Here is a 15598-nt window from a genome sequence, read left to right as displayed (position 1 = left end):
AGGAAGTCTTCCTCCAGCTCAGAATGCCCACCCATCTGCCTCAATCAGCATGGTAGTAACAGAATGCTACACACCAAGGGGCTTGCATATTTATTTCTCATACTTCTAGAGGCTGGACCTTTCCAAGATCACGATACCAGCATGGTCAGGTTCTGGTGGGGGCTCTCTTCCTGGCTTACAGACAGCCACCTTCTCTCTGTGTCTTTACATGGCAAAGTGAAATCTCTCTCTAGAATATAAGAAAGGACATTTCTTATATGGACACTCATCCCATCATGGTGACTCTACCTCAAGACCAAATCACCTCCCCAAAGCCCCATTTCCTCATACGATCACACCGGGAGTTAGGGTTTCATTGTATGAACTGGGGAGGGGAGAGGGCACAAGCATTCAGTCCATAACACCAGCTGACCTCTAAAACCTGAAATTCTTTTAAAGGGAAGCCAGCCTTTAATGTCACAGTTAAACATAGGACTTAAATACAAATGAACCGACACAACTGCCTCTGAATATCAAGGAGCAGAAGTCCAGCAGGAGGGCTTGCTTGTGAAGAGGAGCTTGTAGGAGGAAGGGGAGGCAGGAGGCGCCGAGTGCAGAGCTGCAGGACCCTGGGGGTGAGTGAAGTTCTCCTTGCTTCACAGACGTCTCCAACCCCATCTAAGGAGGCAGACCCAATAACATGGAATCAGTAAATAAATTTTTCAGATATAGGGAAATGATATCAGAAGGCAACTTGGAGTATCAAAAATGAAGGAAGAGCGACAGAAATGGCAAATATCTGGATAAATAGACTTTTTTCCTTCTTGAAATTATGCTGATGGTTGAAAGCAAATATTTCATGGTTTTGCATTCTAAAGTACATTAGGTGTTTGACTCCACTTATAAAAGATGCCTAGAACGGTCAAAGTCATGGAGTCAGAAGGTGCATTGGTAGATGCCAGGGGCAGGGGGTGAGTGGGTGCACGGAGAGATGTGGAGCTAGTGCTCAATGGGAACAGAGTTTCAATGTAGGAAGGGGAAATTCTGGGGAGACGGATGATGGTAAAAGTTGCACAACAGTACTTACTGCCACTGAACTGTACCGTCAACCATGGTTAAAAGAGCATGTTTTCTATTATGTGACTTACCGCAGTAAAAGCACATTTAAAAAATTATAATATTTTGTTAATTGTTTCCTGGTTGTTTTGTAGTTCTTTTTTATTCCTTTCTTTTTCTTTTGCTCTTTTCTCTCATAATTTGATAACTATCTTTTGGGTTACACTGGATTCCTTTCTCTTTGTGTGTGTGTGTGTGTATACTATAGTTTTTAGTTTGGGGTTATTATGAGGTGTACATATATATCAACATATTTCTTATTATCTTGGTTTTCCCAGGTGCAAGTGGTAAAGAACCCACCTGCCAAAGCAGGAGATGCAAGGGACATGGGTTCAATCCCTGAGTCAGGAAGATTCCCTGGAGAAGGAAATGGCAAACCACTCCAGTATTCTTGCCTGGAGAATCCCATGGACAGAGGAGCCTGGCAGGGCTGCAGTCCATGGGGTCACAGAGAGTCAGACATGACTGAGCACACACACATTATATAATTATTTTAAGTTGATAATCTCTTAAATTCGAATGCATTCTAACAACCCTGCATGTTTACTCCCCCACCTCATGTTTAATGTTTTTGACACCACACTTGTGTATCCCTTAACTACTTGTAAGTAGGGGTGATTTTGACCACTTTTGTCTTTTAACCTTCCCACTAACTTTATGAGGGGTTGATCTACCACTCTTACTGTATATTTGCTTTTACCAATGAGATTCTTCCTTTCACAATTTTCACATTTCTAGTTGTGTCTTTTCTGCTTACAGAAATCGCTTTAACATTTCTTGGAAAGCTGGATTAGAGGTGCTGAACTCTTTTAGCTTTTGCTTGTCTGTAGAACTCTTTATCTCTCCTTCAAAGCTGAATAATAAGCTTGCCAGGTAGGGTATTCTTGGTTGTAGCTTTTTTCCTCTCAGCATTTTAAATATTGTGCCTCTTCTTTTTGGCCTGCAAGTTTTCTGCTGAAATGTCAGCTTGCAGTCTTATGGAAGTTCCCTTGTATGTAACTAGTTGCCTTTTCCTTGAAAGAAAAGAGTCTCTATTTTTGATTGTTGCCCTGTTTTTTGGCCACACTGCATGGCATGGCAGGGCTTCCCTAGTGGTTCAGACAGTAAAGAATCCGTCTGCAATGTGGGAGACCAAGGTTCGATCCCTGGGTTGGGAAGATTCCCTGGAGGAGAGCATGGCACCCACTCCATTATTCTTGCCTGGAGAATCCCCATGGACAGAGGAGCCTGGCGGGCTACAGTCCATGGGGTTGCAAAAAGCAACTAAGCTGAGCATGGCATGCAGGATCTTAAGTTCCCCAACCAGGGATCAAACTCATGCCCCCTGCAATGGAAGCAGGGAGTCTTAACCACTGCACCTGCAGGGAAGTCCCAGTTGATACCATTTTAAATCATTATCTTTCTTGATGTGGACCTCTTGATCAGGACTCTCTCTGCTTCCTGGGCCTCAATGTCTCTTTCCTTTCCCAGATTAGGGAGGTTTTCAGCTATTATTCAAATAATTTCTCTGGCCCTTTCTCTCTCTTCTCCTGGGACCCTTATAATGTGAATGTTAGTATGTTTGATGTGGTCCTAGAGGTCTCTCAGAGAAGGCAATGGCACCCCACTCCAGTACTCTTGCCTGGAAAAATCCCATGGACGGAGGAGCCTGGTGGGCTGCAGTCCATGGGGTCGCGAAGAGTCGGACACGACTGAGCGACTGCACTTTCACTTTTCACTTTCATGCATTGAAGAAGGAAATGGCAACCCACTCCAGTTCTTGCCTGGAGAATCCCAGGGACGGGGGAGCCTGGTGGGCTGCCGTCTATGGGGTTGCACAGAGTCGGACACGACTGAAGCGACTTAGCAGCAGCAGCAGCAGCAGCAGAGGTCTCTTAAATTCTTGTTCATTTTTCTGTTGAGCTTGGGTGATTTCCACCACTCTGCTGAGTGTGACCAGCTCCCAGTGCAGCTGGCTGTGTAGCTCACTGCTGATGCCAGCCCACTGGTGGGCAGGGCTAGGTCCCAGAGCAGCTGGCTATGGAGTCCTGGTGGCAGAGTGGGGTGTCTGAGACTGGTTTCAGCCTGCTGGGGGACGGGGTTGGGTCCCAGGATGGCTGGCAGTAGAGCCTGGGGATCTCAGTACTAGTACCAGCTCATGGGGGAGCATGCTAACATCCTGGGCCTGCTGGTGGGTAGGGCTGGGTCCCCACACAGATGACCTCTGGACCTAAGAGGTCCCGGAATTGGTAATTGGTGCTACTCAACTGGAGGAAAGATAAGCCTCTGGTGCTAATAGGCTAGAGGGAAGTGTGTGTGTGTGTGTGTGTGTGTGTGTTAAGATGAAGCTGTGTCCGACTCTTTGCAACCCCATGGACTGTAGCCCTCCAGGCTCCTCTGTCCATGGGATTCTCCAGCCAAGCATATTGGAGTGGGTAGCCATTTCCTTCTCCAGGGGATCTTCCCAACCCAGAGATCGAACCCGGGTCTCCTGCTTTGCAGGTGGACTCTTTACCATCGAAGTCACCAAGGAAACCCAATAGGCAAGTGGGAGGACTCCAAAATGGTGTTTGCCAGCGCCAGTTTCCTGGTAGAACAAGCTCCCCAGAGTGGCTGCTGCCAGCACTTGTCCCCCAGGGGAGTCCTAGTGGCCTCCTGACTCTCCAGGAGGTTCTCCAAGGTGGTCTGACCTAGGCTCATCTCAAATTACTGCCTCTGTGCTGGGCTTTGGGCATGAAAGATTTTGCATGCGCCCTTTAAGAGTGAGTTTCTGTTTCCCGCAGCCCTCCACCCCTCGTGTACTCATGCTCCACGGGCCATCAGAGCCAGATGTTCTGGGGACTCGTCTGCTCAGTGCAGGACCCCTGGGCTGGGATGCTGACGTGGGGCTCAGACCCCTTGCTCCTCAGCGAGAACCTCTGCAATTGTGATGATCCTCCCATTTGTGGGTCACCCACCCAGGACGTGGGTCTTGACTATATTGCATCTCCTACCCGTCTTGTTGTAGTTCCTTCTTTATATTTTTAGTCGTGGAAAATATTTTCTGCTAGTCTTCAGGTCATTCTCATCAATAGTTGCCCTGTAAACAGTTGTAATTTTGGTGTGCAGGTGGGAGGAGATGAGCTCAGGGTCTGCCATCTTGGTCACTCCCTTCTAAAATTACTAACTTCTGCTCATAAACCTTTAAGATGGAAATAACAAGCTACACACAGAGAAGGTGGATAAAGCCTTGTCATAATGTGATAAGCAGGGTCTAAAAACTTCAACTGCATAAAGTGCAGGATTGCATTTTTGCAACAATTGCGAAAAAATATTTGTGAAAAAAAAATTTCAATCAGTATTTCAGTTATTGTTTGAAAAAAATGAGGAAAATGTATTTATGAGTTGTGTAGGAAATAGACATTTAAATGCTGACCTAGAAAATCCCAAATGATAAAGAACAGTTGTTTCCAAATGCCATTCCTCTGTCAACAGAGGGAAAGAAATTTAACCCACTCCTGTTTGTATGCCCAACCAAAATGGGAAATACTTTTCAGGAAGAAGAGGGAAAAAGAGCATTTTTAGACAATTCAAATCAAGCAGACTCTCAGTCACTTCAGAAAGAAGTAAAATGATCCCAGAAGAGGAAGATCTGAATGCAAGAATAAATGAACAACAAAAGCATACATGGGTAAATCTAAATAAAAAGGGATGGTGTGAAACAATGATAATTATGTTTCATTTGTGCAATTAAAGTAAAACAAGTCAGAACTAAAATACCTGACAATAATACCACATACATCTGGAGAGAATGATGGAAATTTAGGTGTTCTAAGGTTTCACATTATTCCAGAGGAAGGAAACGATAATAATTAACTTCACATGTTAAACATGTAAGGTTAACTACTAACACAAAGGAAATAAGAAATATAGCATCCAAACCTGTATGGGAGAATAAATGGAATAAGAAAAAATATTCATTCAATCAAATAAAAGGTCAAGAGATATAGAAAAATCAAAGAAAAATGCAAGACAAACATGAATCACAAAAGGATGGTAAAAAATAATTCTAGAATTATAATTACAATAAATAAAAACAACTAAATGCTGCCATTAAATGACAAAGATCGTAGGATTGAGTAGTAGAAACTGAATTCAGCCTTATGATGTTTAAGAGAGATACAACTGAAATATAATAATACAGAAAGAGTGAAAATAGATAGAATGCAATATTCCAGGCATGCCTAATATAGGCTAATGTATTAATAATTAATATGAATTAAAATAGACTTTAAGGCCAAAAAATAATTGCTAGAGATAGATTTAGTACATAAAGATAAAAGGTGCAGATCTGAATGTGTAACTAGTTAACAGCAGAGGCTCAAAACGTATAAAGGAAAAACGGGATGAACTATAACAAGACAGAGACAAAACCACCAATACATTAGGAAGGTTTAGCACATCCTTTCAGAGAAGAAAAAAGTGAGAAGTCAGAAAACATAACATGTATTTTAACAGCACAATTAACAAGCTTGATCTAAAGGATCTGTAAAGAAAACCTATACATAACAACTACATATTACACACTCTTTCAAGCACATATGACATTTATGGAAATCTATGACATACTCAGCCATAGAGCCAATTTCAACAAATTATAACAGTTTAATATTTTACAAACCATATTCTTTAACTAGAATGCAATAAAGTTAAAAATCAATAATAAAAAGATAAATAGAAAAGTTAAAATATTTTGAAATTCTTCTAAATAACTCATAGATCAAAAGAGAAATCAAAACTGAGATTAGGAGATATTTCCAGTCAAACTATAATATAAACACCATATAGAAATATAAGGCATTTTGCAAGACACAGCTAAAATGCCACTTAAATAGAAATTTGTAGTCTTAAATGCTTGCATTAGGAAAGAAGGCAGAAAAACCAATTAAGTTTGCAACTTAGGAAAAAAAGAGTTAAAAATAAACCCTAAGAAATAAAAAGAAAAAGATAATAAAGAGAAGTTAATGAAATAAAAAACAAATTACAGTAGGATTTTAAAAGCTGATAGTTGGGTTTTATAAAGATTAATAAAATTGACAAACTTAAGAAAGAAAGGATACAAATAAAAAAGATTATGAATAAAAAGTGATGAAGTTGCTAGGGGCTTGGGCAGGGGAGAGGTGTGCTAATAAATAGGCAGAATATAGATTTGTAGAGCAGTGAAAATACTCTGTGGGTTACTGTAATGGTGGGTACATGTAATTATACATTTGTCAAAACACATAGAAGGGACAACATCAAGAGTGAATTGTAGTGTAAACTACAGACTTCCGGTGGCAATGATGCCATGCAGGTTCATCAACTATAACAAACCTACCACTGTGGTGAGGGATGTTGATAAGAAAGGAGGCTGTGCAAATATGGGGAGAGTGGGTATATAGGAACCCTTTGTACTTTTGGCTCAGTTTTGCTGTGAACCTAAAACTGCTCTAAAAAATAATAAAGTTTATTATTTTTAAGGTGACAATTAAAATGTTGTATAGAAAAAAAAAAAGGTTAATAAGAAGATAGTGTAAAGAAAAAAAAAAGATAGTGTAAAAAATAAGTAAGTTTGCAAATGAATGCATTTCCAACTTACCAAACTGACCCTAGATGGGGAAAAGCATTAATAGTCCAATAACCACTAATGACATTGAACTGAGCAGGTGAAACTTTTCTCCCAATTGAAAGGACGAGGCCCAGATGGTTTCACAAGCAAGTTCGACCAAAGTTTTAACTTTTTCTACCAAGGAACCAGTTTTATTCCAGAGTATAGATAAAGAAGGAAGAGCCCTCACCTACTTTTATTAAGCTATCATAGCCTTGATTGTAAAACTTGATTATAAAACTGCATCAGTGAAAGCCCCAGCAGGAAATAAGATGATTTGGGGAGGACTTATTTACAGCGTGTGGTTGAAGGGAAACAACAAGGCATTTGTACCGGGGATAGGAAACAGGGAAGAGAGACGTTACCAGAACCCCAGAAGATAGAGAGTGAAGTAGAGTAGGCCGCTTTGAGAGGACCTTCTATCAAAGGACACAACCAGCTGTAGTGACCTGACTTTCCTCCGGCACCTCCTGCCAGGGCTCCCCTCGACCCAGCCCAACTGGAAGCCAGAGAGTTACTGCAGACACTCGTATCCTCATACCTGGCAGTCCCAATTGGCAGTGAGCCCATCTTCAAAGGGATACAGAAAATCTCCAAATCACAAGCCAGACTTGCTCATGAATTTCGATTTTAAATCTTTTTTTAAAAATTAGCAAATTAAGGACTTCCCTGATGGTCCAGTGCCTAAGACTCCACATTCCCAATGCAGGGGTCCTAGGATCAACCACTGGTAGGGAATTAGATCCTATATGCCACAAGTAAAGATCCCACATGCTGCAACAAAGACTGAACATCCTCTGTGCCACAACTAAGCCCTGGCACAGCCAAATAAGTAAGTATTTAAAACAAATAAGTAAATAAAAAATAAAATTAGCAAATTAAATCTAACAATGTATGAAAATTCTAACATAGGATAACCAAGATGGATTTAAATTAAAAATGCAAGTTTGGTTTAACTTAAGAAAACAAATTAAAGTAGTTCACTGTATTAGCAAAGCAAAGGAGGAAAAATCTTGATTATCTCTATACATGCAGAAAAAGTATTATTTAAAATTCAATGTCTGTTCATGATTTTAAAATAAAAATATTCTCAGCAAACTACAAATAGAAAGGACATCCTTAACCTAATACAGTATATTTATAAAAAACCTACAGCAGACACAAGAAACTAAAATGTTGAAGGCTTTACGGCTGAGACTAGGAATAAGACAAAGATGCCTGATAACTCCACTTGCTTTCAACATTTGTGGGAAATGTTAGACAACACAATAAGGCAAGAAAAAGAAATAAAAGGTAAGAGGCTTAGAAAGGAAGCCTTTCTGTTATTATTTGCAGATGATATGGTTTGTACAGAAGCATCTCACTAAATAATTTACATTTAAGTTACTAGAATTAATGAGTATAATAAGAATCCTAGACACAACTTCTAAATATAGAAGCCAGTTGTGTTTTCATACTCCAGCAAAAAACAAAATGCATTTTTTTTAAATTCCAAAAGTATGAAAAAATAAAATGCTTAGAAGTATGAAATAAAAAGACATGTAAGTCTTTAGGGAAGAAAATTCTAAGGCTTTATTGAAAGATATTAAAGAACTAAGCAAATGAAGAGAGGTGTCATGTCCTGAATTAGGAGAATCAATATTGCAAAGTTTTTTCCTTTAATTAGCCCACAGGGACCCCAGATCCAAAGAACTATAGGCAGAGGAGCTCAACAGGGAACTTCTGAAAAACCCAAGAAAGCAACCACGGCAGACAGACAGCTTTCATCTTTTTTTAAGCAGCCAATTTTTAGGTGATTTTTAAAGTGCTTTTTGTCTAAGGTGCCAGATGTTTCTCTAACACAGTACTCTATTTCCCCTTGATCTGTGCCTTTCATTCTACATTGAGCCTGTGTCCATGTGTATCCCATCTACAGTTTACAAACTATACAGTCAAAGCAGATAGGATAATAAAAATAAATGGAAATAAATAAATAAATAAAATAAAACTACAAAAAAAAAAAAAGCAGATAGGATTACTCCAAGACTGCTCCAATTGGGGGCAGTGGGGGCCAGGGACCAGAAGAAAAGGAGGAAAGTGGTTTATATACCAGAAATATTAGTCTACTAGGGCTGCAATAACCGAGTACCACAGACTAGGTGGCTTAAACAATAGACATTCATTTTCTCACAGTTCTGGAGGCTGGATGTCTGAGATCAAGGGGTCAGCACAGTTGGTTCTTCCTGAGAAGTTGGTTCCTTCTCCCTGTGTCTTCACATGATTTCCCTCTGTGTTTTTGTCCTAATCTCTTCTTCTTATAAAGACATCATTAATGTCGATTAGGGCTCAGCAGAAGGACCTTATTTTACCTTAATCACTTCTTTAAGAGCTTCATCTCCAAATACGATTACATTCAGAATTGCTGGGGCTAGGGTGTCAATGTATGAATTTGGGGGGGGATCCAATTCAGTACATACCACCAGCTTTCAGGCATGGTTGTCAAGTAATCCTCCGAGCAAAGCTATGAGGCCAACATTCCTTTCTCACTCATATATGATAAAACCGAGACCCAAGAAGATTAGGTAAACTGGCCAAGGTCACACATCTAGTCAATGGCAGAGAAATGAGTCAAAACCAGGTCTGACTGCCCCCAGGCCTGTGGCCGTTGCACCACACTGCCCACTGGGACCAGGTGGCTACAAGTCACGAGGGCTAGCGGTGGCGGTATATTATAAGCTGGCACTAAAAATACTGCAAGAGGGTCACATGCCCATGTGTAGTCAGCCCTAAACTTTCCTTCTCACACCCCTGTCCAGTGCCCTGGTGCTTCCTTCCCCCTAGGTCAGCCCTCATATTTATTCTTTACTTGACTGTGACTATTGGCAGGGATGGCAGAGATTCCCTCTTCCTAGGAAGGAGGGGGCCTCTATGGAATAGGTGGGCCTATAAGGGGCAGAGAAGGATGCTCAGCATCAGAGAGGCCTGCCTCTGACTTGGGGCTGCTGTGGGGAGCAGCTTGGAGGCTGCAGCAGGAGTCAGGAAAAAGCCTGTGGAATTCTGCTGTGAGTAGGAATGGAGTTGTATGGCCTTGCCCCTTTCTTCTCAGGAATTCAATCCCAGTCTGGTCTAGAGTGGCTGAGTCCAGAGGCTCCCAAGTGTTATGAGCTGATTTGTGTCCCCCAACATTGATATGTTGATGCCTTAACACCTAGTAGGTCAGAAAATGATTCTGTTTGGAAGTGGGATCTTTAAGGGGGTAATTTGGGCTGATTCATGTTGATGTATAGCAGAAACCAACACAGTATTGTAAAGCAATTATCTGTCGATTAAAAATAAATTAATTTTTTTAGAAAGAAGTAATTCAGGTTAAATGAGGTCATTAAGGTAGGCCCTAATCCCAAATGAACAGTGTCTTTATAAGAAGAGATTAGAGGACTTGCCTCGTGGTCCAGTGGCTAAGACTGTGCTCCCAAGTACAAGGGGACTGGGTTCAATCCTTGGTTAGAGAGCCAGATGCTACATGCCACAGCTAAAAGATCCCATGTGCCACAACTAAGACCTGGTGCAGCCAAATAAACAGATAAAAATGAATATTAAAAAAGGAGAGATTAGGACACAGACACACACAGAGGGAAGATCATATGAAGACAGAAGAAGGAGACAGCCATCTGCCGACCAGGGAGAGAGGCCTCGAGAGGAAGCAACCCAGCTGATTCCTTGATCTCAAATTTCCAGCCTCCGGAGTTGTGAGACAATGAATTTCCATAGTTTATGCCCACCCAGCCTGTGGTACTTTGTTTTGGCAGCCCAGGCAGACTAAGGTACCAGGTAACACGTCTCATAACACTGGCGAAAGCTTGGCTACCAAGGCTGCCCCAAATCTTCTGCAGTTTCCCCCCAGGATTTTCCAAAGAGATGGACTTGCTCAGAACAGACCCTCCTCTGAGCCGCTGAGAATCAAGAATAAGGTTAGCTGGCAGAGATTATGAAAAGACTCAAATTCTCTACCATCATCAGTGTGGGGTGGGGGGACAAGGGGTTCACTGGTAAACAAAGAGAAAGGAGAAAGAAATATTTAGTAATTTAAAAAAAAAGGCACACTGATTAGTCCTTGAACAAGCTTGACCTTTGGTGTCTTTGTCATTTTGAACAATATCTTTTTTTTTTCTTTTTGGCCTCACCGCACAGCATGTGGCATCTTAGTTCCCCAACTACAGATTGAACCCCCACCTCCTCAAGTGGAAGCACAGAGTCTTAAAACCACTGGACCTCAAGGGAAATCTCTGAACAATATCTTCAGGGATCTCTGTCACTACCTTCTTCTATTAATTGCAGTTTTCCCAGGTAACTCTGTGAACCAACTGGTTTCATGTTAACCAGCCAACCTAAGTCTTTAGGAATTTAGTCCAGGACTTCTAATTTTCCATCCCCTATTCTAGCAGCCAAGAGGCAGGCTGCTTGTCCTCACTGCTAAGGTGGAAGAAGGCCATAAAAACATTTATGATCTGAACATTCCAGAACCTTCCAAACACATCTGTTCCACTGTCTCCCCTAAAAGCTGGACCCACTTTCTGAGAGCTGAGGAGTACATTTTCTTTCCAGACCACCTTGTCCATCTCAGCTTAGTTCACACAAACATGAAACCCTTATCAATTGACAATCTGCTAACCCACATAATAGGAAATTTCTAGCTCAGCACAATGGTTACAAGTTGGAAACCCAAAGATGGAAGCGACCTGTGTCATTTGTCACCAGAGTTCCATGCCATGTAGTAGCCCCGGCATCTATGTGCCTCCCACTGGCAAGTTCCTGGACTGTTTGAGAGCTGAACATGGACACCACGGCCATGTGAACTGGCAAAAAGGGCCCCATGCTCCCCACGGGTGGAGGCATCCATGCCAGGCTTGTCACGCAGAGCACGGGCTAGATTCTAGCCCCGTTGGGCCGCCTTGAAGGCCACGGCCCCAGGTAGCAACAACGACTAGTCATTCCATCACAAAGGTAACAGAATGTTAAAAGTGACACTTTGAAGGCCAAACTACTTTTGCTGTAAAATTCCAAAGCAAGAAGTGTTCACAGGAAACACTCAAGGTTCACAGCATGTGAGCCTACTGACCCTGAGAATATAACCCGTCAGCTCATTGAGAGACAGGATTTTGAAGAGAGGGTTTTCTGAGAAGTGTAACTTTGGAGAAAGCACAAAGTGTTTCTTGAAGGTCAGGTGGGGACCTGCCCCTCATTTCAAACATGTTGGGGGTTTCCAACTACTTGGTGAGTTTACCATGTGAGTCCCTCTCAGATGTCAGGTCTAATTCTTGGAACCTGTAACTGTGACCTTATTTGGAAAAAGTCTTTGCAGGTGTGATTAAGTTAAGTCTCTTGAGCTAAAAAAGTGATTCTGTATTATTCAGATGAGCCCCGAATGCAATTACATGTATCCTTATAAGAGGGAGCAGAGGGAGACGTAATTGGTCATGTGACCAGAGAAGCTGAGATTGGTGTGCTGGGGCCACAAGCCATGGAATGCTGGCAGCTGCCACATACCCAGGGAGGCAAAGAGCAAATTTTCTCCCAGAGCCTCCAGAAAGAGCTCAGCCTTCCTGACACTGGATTTCAGCTAGGTAAACTGACTTCAGGGACTTCCCTAGTGGCTCAGTGGTAAAGAATCTGCCTGCAATGCAGGAGACCTGGGTTCAATCCCTGGGTCAGGAGATCCCTGGAGGAGGACATGGCCACCCACTCCAGTATTCATGCCTGGAGAATCCCTTGGACAGAGGAGCCTGGCTGACTATAGTCCACAGGGTCGCAAAGAGTCAGACACAGCTAAAGCAACTGAGCATGCCCACACACAAACTGACTTCAGACTTCTGTCCTCAGAATTGTGGAAGATCACATTTCTTTTAAGCCATCAAGTTTGTGGTAAGTCTTTACAGCACCCACTGAGAACTAATGAATAGACAAGGTGACTTCTGCTTAGGTGGTGGCAGCAGGAGCAAGCGCCTGGGTTGGGGTCACCTTCCACCTCAAGAGTTTGTCAGGGCAGATGATGTGTGAAGGTTAGAGCTAGGTGTGGACCACACGGGGAGGATGACCTCATTCCAAACTCATCTGGCAGAGACCCCAGCAGCAAGAAGTGGGAGGTGAAGCCTAAGGGAAATGTCCCAAGGGACCACTCAGAAGAGGGACATCTCCCCTCTTCTACGGTCAAAGAGGTACAGAGCCTTAAAAGAATTCCACCAGGAGAAATGTCAGCTTAAACCACAACAGGCTCCCACAGCATCCACTCAAATAAGAGCTCTCCTATGCGTGCTACTCGCCCCGAACCCCAGCTTCCACCTCGGGGAGGTGTGGGGGGGGGCACAGAAGTCCAGCAGAGAACTCCATTTCCAAAGCAAGCCTCCAGGCCTAAGCAAGCTAAACTGGAGCCAGGAAAAGAATGGGATGTCAAAGTTGAGAGTTTTGACTAATATCTTGGCCTGGACCTTCAAATTCCAAATTGAGACTGTTTTCCATTTAAAGCGACCTTAGGACAGACTATTTCCTAAGAGGAGCAGAAAAGGCAGCGACTGCCAGCGTTTTCATCCCAAGCCAGGGTACATTAATCCCGCTGAACACATTTTAAAGGGGCAAGAGCAAACAGACCCTGAAGTTGCAGCCCCCAGTCCACCGCAAGACGGGTTTATTCAACACACTAGTTGCAAGGGCTGGTGAAAACATCTCAGTGGAACAGAGCATCGCTGAGTTCCCGTGAAAGGAAAAAATGCAAATTTGTTTTCGGTATCACTGTGAAGCTTCCTGCGTGGAGCCCTTGGCCTTGACGGACTCGCATTGACGTCAGCCCGAGTTAGCCAGATCCGAGCAGCTGTTGGCTTCCTCCCTCAGCCTCGGCCCCTGGTGCAGAACACACGCTGGTTTTGTTTCATGGAAGATTAAAAACATTTGCTGCTGCGTCCATAATTCACAGCCCCTGTTATCACTGGGACCAGGAACACTGAACAAAAAATGCTTAGTCCCCTCTCCAAACCAAGGAGAAAACCCCAGAGGGAGGCCAGACGCAGGATGACGCATCAGCTGGGACCCAGCCCAGACCTGGGTCATTGCATCCTTTCCTTTCTCCTGAAACAAGAAGCAAAGGATCTATAACACACTTCAAATCACGGTCATGTGCCCCCAAGATGCTTTGTCCTTAAACATGTGAGTGAGACAGGGCTACCTACCCCTGGAAGAGGACCCCTTGCCTCTGGTTTCATGACAAAATACCAGCAGAGCGAAATGTGAAACCAGCTCCCTGGCTTCTCGCAGGGTTGTGGCAGGACTGGTGTTTATGGTGGCAAGGCTGATCATCATATGCCCCCACCACCCACTCCCTCCGAAACTGCAGCCAAGATCCCAGCTCTCTATCTTGAACTTTCTGGCCCTTTCCAGCACCCAGGAGAAGACTCAGGCAGACAAAGTCCAGCTGAGAAGATTCCTGCAGCACATAGCCAGTTCTGCAGAAATTTTGTGGGACGGATCTTTTTTGTTAAGCTGGTTAGATGATCCCACATCTTCCGTCATGCTGCTCAGACACATCCTTTAGGTAATGGTGGTTTGGAGCCTCCATTAAAATGCAATAGAGGCAAGTAGATTCTTTATCCCTTTCATTTGTTTAGTCACAGGAAGACAAAGGCTTCCTTGGTGGCTCAGTGGTAAAGAATCTGCCTGCATTGCAGGAGATGCGGATTCAATCCACGGGTCAGGAAGATCCCCTGGAGAAGGAAATGGCAACACACTCCAGTATTCTTGCCTGGAAAATCCCATGGATGGGGGAGCCGGGAAGGCTGTAGTCCATGGGGTCACAAAGAGTCAGACACCACACAGGAAGACATGATCTTCCCTAGCTAAGGCAGTGGGGCTTCCCCAGTGGTTCAGCAATAAGGAATCTGCCTGCAATGCAGGAGAGACAGGTTCAATCCCTGGGTCGGGAAGATCCTCTGGAGGAGGGCATGACAACCCACTCCAGTATTCTTGCCTGGAGAATCCCACGAACAGAGGAGCCTGGTGGGCTACAGTCCGTAGGGTCACAAAGAGTCAGACATGATTGATCGAGCAAGATCAACTAAGGCAGTGAGCTGGGTGAGAGAAGGTAGGTGAGAGCAGGAAGCGGGGTCTAGGGGAGGGCTGGGATGCATGGTCACACCTCTCTGTGGCCTTCAGATGCCCTCAGCAGGGACCTGGTGTGCCCCGAGGTAAACCCCACCCCACCATCCCTCTGAATTCAGAGCCATCAGAGACCTCAGCCGGAATCTTCCCCACTCCATCTCTTATTCTACACACAGCAGCTTTGTCCAGACACTGAGTCAAGCTCCAACCAACACTGGAGGTCCAACCTCTGCTCCCTTCCCTCTACCCTCTCCCGGAGAGGTGGGGGGGAGTCTCCCCTGTGCCTCCCACCCCAGGATGGGTGGGACCCTTATCTGAGATCACCTCCCTTATCCCGATTGGCTGCAGGGGGGCTGTGGCATTTCCCCCATTGGCTGTGAGTCATGGGACCGCGGGGACCATGCCCCTCTAAACCCAACACATAAAATGCAAAATGAAGTGTGCCAACTTCAGAAAAAGAGTCAAGATGTTATTATTGTTGTTATTCATCGAGTACGCTGAGTCCCTTACCTACAAACCTTCTAGTTGCAAACTTTCAAAGGTGCAAACATGCATTCCATCAATATCAGGCATGAGTGACATTGCAGCTTGTCCTCCGTCTCCTATGGCGGACAATCCTCCAGCTCTACCATCTCCCACCCCCACTCCCTACTCCGGGCAGTAACTCTTCTTGCCTGTTCACTCGATGCCAGGCCCTGTATGCCAGCTATTGTACTGTACCACTGTGCTTTTCAAGGTGCTCTACTGCGAGATTAAAAATGCTTTATTTCTTGTGTT

The 15598-nt window shown here is 43.8% G+C and overlaps 1 long non-coding RNA gene across 1 annotated transcript in view; it reads right to left on the bottom strand.

Annotated features, from left to right (window-relative positions):
• Window positions 1-427: 427 nt before the first annotated feature.
• LOC139035937 (uncharacterized) overlaps window positions 428-15598 on the bottom strand; it is a 36809-nt gene continuing 21638 nt past the window's right edge. The window contains exon 3 of the long non-coding RNA XR_011488590.1: window positions 428-657. This is a non-coding gene — a long non-coding RNA (uncharacterized lncRNA). The remainder of the gene's footprint in view (window positions 658-15598) is intronic.

The sequence above is a fragment of the Odocoileus virginianus genome, chromosome 7, assembly GCF_023699985.2.
Source record: "Odocoileus virginianus isolate 20LAN1187 ecotype Illinois chromosome 7, Ovbor_1.2, whole genome shotgun sequence".
NCBI lineage: Eukaryota > Metazoa > Chordata > Mammalia > Artiodactyla > Cervidae > Odocoileus > Odocoileus virginianus.
The sequence above is the reverse complement of the archived record's forward strand: the minus strand, read 5'-3'. Positions and strand labels throughout refer to the sequence as shown.